The sequence below is a fragment of the Loxodonta africana genome, chromosome 5 (genome assembly GCF_030014295.1).
Source record: "Loxodonta africana isolate mLoxAfr1 chromosome 5, mLoxAfr1.hap2, whole genome shotgun sequence".
Lineage (NCBI taxonomy): Eukaryota > Metazoa > Chordata > Mammalia > Proboscidea > Elephantidae > Loxodonta > Loxodonta africana.
The window spans coordinates 69,418,828-69,424,293 of NC_087346.1; the positions used below are offsets into that span (position 1 = coordinate 69,418,828).

Sequence of the window (5,466 nt, forward strand, 5' to 3'; positions counted from 1 at the left end):
TTTTGGTTTTTTAATCTATATTTATATATGTTCATCTATACATATATATATATAATGTAAAAATAAAAATGTTTCTTTTAAGCATCCAAGAAACAGATCAAGTCATCTAAAAGGAGAAAAAATCAGATTGTCCAAAGACATTAACAGCAAAAAAATAAAAAAAGTATTTTTATTTTTATTTATTTATTTATTTGCAGCAACAATAAATTCTAAAAAATGGTGGAGCAATGCCTATAAAGTCCTTTTGTATGACCCAAGCATTTTATTACCAGCTTAATTTTGATTCAAGTAAAGGGCAATAGGTAAACATTTGTAATACGTATGAACACAAGGAATACAATCCTCATGAATCCTTCTTGAAAAAACTATTAAAGAAAGAACTTCATCCAATCAAGAATAGACAGTGCTGGTTTTGCAGTATATATACTAAAATTGGAACAATAAAGAGAAAATTAGCATGGCCCCTTTGCAAGGATTACCTGCAAATTCATGAAGCATTCCATATTTTTTCAAGCAGTTTTGGCTTTAGGCAATGTAAAGAGTCAGAGAGTGTAGATAAGGTCATGGATCAGAAAGAACATAAATTGAATGAGAAACTGATTGGACATAAAAGGGCCAAAGCCATGAAAACAAGAGTCTGCTAAAAAAAAAAAAAAAAAATTATTGATGGTCTTTCTCCAGATATACCTGAAGAGATAATAAGGGAACCCTGGTGACACAGTGGGTAAGAGCTCAGGCTGCTAACCAAAAGATTGGCAGTTTGAATCCACTAGCCACTCCCTGTGGGAGAAAAGACCTGGCATTCTGCTCTCATAAAGATTACAGCCTACGAAACTGTATTGGGCAGTTCTCCTCTATCCTCAAGGGTCGCTATGAATTGGAATCAACTTGACAGCAATGGGTTAGGTTTTTGGGGTTTTTTGGTGGTGTCGATGAGGTAGAATCCATAGAGCTCCTCACAGACAGCAAGACCAATAAGAGGCATGGATTCTGCTTTATTATCTTTAAGAGAGAGGAACAAGTGAAGAAAATAATGGAAAAGACATAGCACAATGTTGGTCCTAGTAAATGTAAAATAGAAGTAGCCATGTCCCAAGAACAGTACCAGCAACAGGTACAGTGGGGATCTAGAGGAAGATTTGCAGGGAGAGCTCATGGAAGAGGTGGTGGCTCCAGTCAAAACTGGAACCAGGGATATAGTAATTACTGGAACCAAGGCTATGGCAACTGTGGAGACAACAGTCAAGTTTCCGGTGGTTACAGAGATCATGATTATACTGCTAACTACAACCACTATGGATGTGGTGATTATAGCAACCAGCAGAGTGGCTGTGGGAAAGTATCCAGGTGAGGTAGTCATCAAAATAGCTACAAACCAATAGAGCCCCAAATCAAAAGTAACCAATAGAACCAAAAATCAAATGAAACCCGTTGCTGTCGAGTCGATTCCAACTCATAGAGACCCTATAGGACAGAACAGAACCACCCCATAGGGTTTTCAAGGCTATAATCTTTACAGAAGCAGACTAGTACATCTTCCTCCTCTGGAGGAGCTGGTGGGTTCAAACCACCAACCTTTAGGTTAGCACCCAAACGCCTGACCACTGCACCACCAGGGCTCCATAACCAATAGAAAAATCACCACCCAAAGAACAAAATTCCCAAAGAATATTTAATATTCTTTGTCAATGACATGATAAGTAAAAAAATAAAACTTCTATGTAACTGTTGTATGTAATTGTTTACAAGACACTTATCTAAAACATACACAGAAAAGTAGTTATGCAGTAGAAAAGGATATACCAGACAAATACTACCTGTCTCAGTCACCAAGTGTTGCTATAACAGAAATATTACAAGTGGATGCTTCAACAAACTGAAGTTTATTCTCTCACAGTCTAGTAGGCTAACCTAAACCTAACCTAACCCACTGCCGTCGAGTCGATTCCGACTCACAGCGGCCCTATAGGACAAAGGAGAACTGCCCCATAGAGTTTCCAAGGAGCACCTGGTGGATTCAAATTGCCAACCTTTTGGTTAGCAGCCATAGCACTTAACCACTACACCATCAGGGTTTCCTCTAGTAGGCTAGAAGTCCAAATTCAGGACTTTAGCTCCAGGTGGAAGGCTTTCTGTCTCTATTAGCTCTGGAGGAAGGTCCTTGTCATCAATCTTCTCCTGGACTAGGAACTTCTCAGTGCAGGGACCCTGGATCCGAAGAAACTGCTATTCTCCTGGCTCTTGTTTCTTGGTAGTATGAGGTCCCCATGTCTCTCTGCTAGCTCCTCTCTTTTATATCTCAAAACATATTGGCTTTAGACAAAACGTAATCCTGAAGACTGAGTCTTGTGTCATTAACATAACTGCGGATAATCCCACCTCACTGACATCATAGAGGTAGGTTACAACACATAGGAAAATCACATCAGATGGCAAAATAGTGGACAATCACACAATACTGGGAATCATGGACTAGCCAAGTTGACACACCTTTCGGGGGGACACAATCCAATTCATGATACTACCCAAAAGGAAGCTTACATAAAAATACAAAAAGAACTATAAACTTGACAATAGCATACAGTAAGAAGAGAGGGTTATCAAATTTGTTAAGCACCCAGAAGATGAGCCTCTCAGGTTGGAAGGCACTCAAAATACAGTAGGGGAAGAGCTGCCTCCAAAAAAAATGCACTCAAATATAGCAACAATCATGAAAATGGCACAGGATTGGGCAATATTTTGTTATGTTATCCCTAAGACGTGAGTCAGCGCCAACTTTGCACCTAACAATAATAAGAACAACTGTTTGTGAGCAGGGTAAAGATATTGATTAACTTTAAATTTTGCTAGGCTAACTATTAAAAAAAAAAATTGCCAATGAGTCAACTCAAACTCATGGCAGAGTAGAACTGCCCCCATAGAGTTTCCAAGGAACAGCAGGTGGATTCGAACTGTCAACCTTTGGCTAGCAGCTGAACTCTTAACCACTGTTCCACACACTAAAATTTCTAGAGTAGATCTTTTGCTCCCTGTACATTTTGGTCCTAAAGCCATTAGTAGGAGAAAAGCAATCTAGGCATCATGCCTAATTGTGGAAAGTCATAAAGGCCCTAAAATGTTATCAGAGGCCAGGTAAAGTAAGTAATTGTTTATTTAGGAGGACAGCCATCCTATATAGGAAGTCAGAGACACAGCAGAGTGAGAAGGATATCTATTTAGGGAGTGGGGGTGGGGGGTGTCCAGAATGGGTAGCAGAGGGGTAGCCAGAGTTTATTATCAGAGCCTGAGCAGTGTGAGGAAAGCATCCATGTCCCAGCATGGGCTATCAGAGCTGAAGCAATGAGAAGAGGTCATCCATACCAGAAAAGGACAAGAAGAGGATGTCAAAACCTAGTCATGATGAGAAGGGTGTCTGTGCAATGGGGTAGGCCAGGGTGCAATAATGGAGCCTGAGTGTAGTGGGGCGGGGGAGCATCAGTGAAGTTGAGGAAGTGATGGTGATAGAAAATTGAGTATTTGCATGGAAACTAATTAAATTAGTAAATATATTAAGGCTAGTGGGAGGCAGGCTTCTCACAGAAAAGTGATTTACAGACATGAAAAAAGAGAATGAACTCTATGGTGTTGGATTGGAATTGTTCTGGGTTCTGCGTCATCCTCACAATCGTCATGCTTGAGCCTGTTGTTGTAGCCACTGTGTCAAACCATCTTGTTGAGTGTCTTCCTCTTTATCACTGACCTTCTGCTTTTCAAAGTTTGATGTCCTTTTCCATGGACTCATTGATTCCTCCAGAAAACATGTTCAAAGTATGTGAGATGAAGCCTCACCATCTTCCCTTCTAAGGAGCATTCTGGCCATACTTCTTCCAAGACAGATTTGTTCATTCTTTTGGCACTCGACAATGTCCTTCACCAACACCATAATTCAAGAGCATCAGTTCTTCTTCATTCTCCCTTATTCGTTGTCCAGCTTTTGCATGCATATGAGGCTACTGAAAACACCATGGCTTGGGTCAGGCCCACCTTAGTTCTCAAAGTAACATCTTTGCTTTTCAACACTTTGAAGAAGTTTTTTTTGGAGCAGATTTGCCCAATGCAATGTGTCCTTTGATTTCTTGACTGCTGCTTCCATGGGTGTTGATTGTGGCTCCAAGTAAAATGAAATCCTTGACAACTTCAGTCTTTTCTCTGTTTATCATGATGTTGCTTATTGATCCAGTTGTGAGGATTTTTGTTTTCTTTGTGTTCAGGTATAATCCACACCGAAGGCTGTAGTCTTAGGTCTTCATCAGTAAGTTCTTCAAGTCCTCTTCACTTTCTGCAATCTAGCTTGTGTAATCTGCATATTGCAGGTTGTTAAGGAGACTTCCTCCAAACCTGATGTCCCGTTCTTCTTCATATAGTCCAGCTTCTTGGATTATTTGCTCAACATACAGATTGAATAAGTATGGTGAAAGGATACAATCACGACGCACAACTTTCCTGACTTTAAACCATGCAGTATTCCCTTACTCTTTTCGAATGACTGCCTCTTGATCCATGTACAGAATCCTCATGAGCACAATTAAGTGTTCTGGAATTCCCATTCTCTGCAATGTTATCCATAATTTGTTATAATCCACACAGTCGAATGCCTTAGCATAGTCAATAAAACACAGGTAAGCATCTTTCTGGTTTCTCTGCTTTCAGCCAAGATCCATCTGACATCAGCAATGATATCCCTAGTTCCACATCCTCTTCTAACTCTGGCTTGAATTTCTGCCAGTTTCCTGTCGAAATACTACTGCAGCCATTTTTTAATGATCTTCAGCAAAATTTTGCGTGCATGTGATATTAATAATATTGCTCTATAATTTCCGCATTCGGTTGGATCACCTTTCTTGAGAACAGGCATAAATATGGATCTCTTTCAATCGGTTGGCCATTCCAAATCTCTTGGCATAGACAAGTGAGCATTTCCAGTACTGCACCCATTTGTTAAAACATCTCAATTGGTATTCCGTCAATTCCTGGAGCCTTGTTTTTTGCCAATGCCTTCAGTGCGGCTTGGACTTCTTCCTTCAGTACCATCGGTTTGTGATCATATGTTACATCCTGAAATGGTTGAAAGTTGACCAATTATTTTTTGTATAGTGACTCTGTATATTCACTCCATCTTCTTTTGATGCTTCTTGAGTCATTTAATATTTTCCCTGTAGAATCTCTCAGTATTACAACTTGAGGCTTGAATTTTTTCTTCAGTTCATTGAACTTGAGAAATGCTGAGCATGCTCTTCACTTTTGGCTTTCTATTTCCAGGCCTTTGCACATTTCCTCATAATACTTTACTTTGTCTTCTTTAGCTGCCCTTTGAAATCTTCTGTTCAGCTCTTTTACTTCATCATTTTTTTCCTTTTGTTTTAGCTACTTGATGCTCAAGAGCAAGCTTCAGAATCTCTTCTGACATTCGTTTAGGTCTTTTTTTTC

At 39.6% G+C, this 5,466-nt stretch overlaps 1 non-coding gene and 1 pseudogene across 1 annotated transcript; both read left to right on the plus strand.

Annotated features, from left to right (window-relative positions):
• The first annotated feature begins 403 nt into the window (after nucleotides 1-403).
• Nucleotides 404-509, plus strand: LOC111751736 (U6 spliceosomal RNA). The gene has a single exon (XR_002786826.1). It is a non-coding gene; the product is annotated as a U6 spliceosomal RNA (small nuclear RNA).
• Nucleotides 510-538: 29 nt separating this feature from the next.
• LOC100676999 (heterogeneous nuclear ribonucleoprotein D0-like) lies at nucleotides 539-1,408 on the plus strand (annotated as a pseudogene).
• The last annotated feature ends 4,058 nt before the right edge of the window (nucleotides 1,409-5,466 follow it).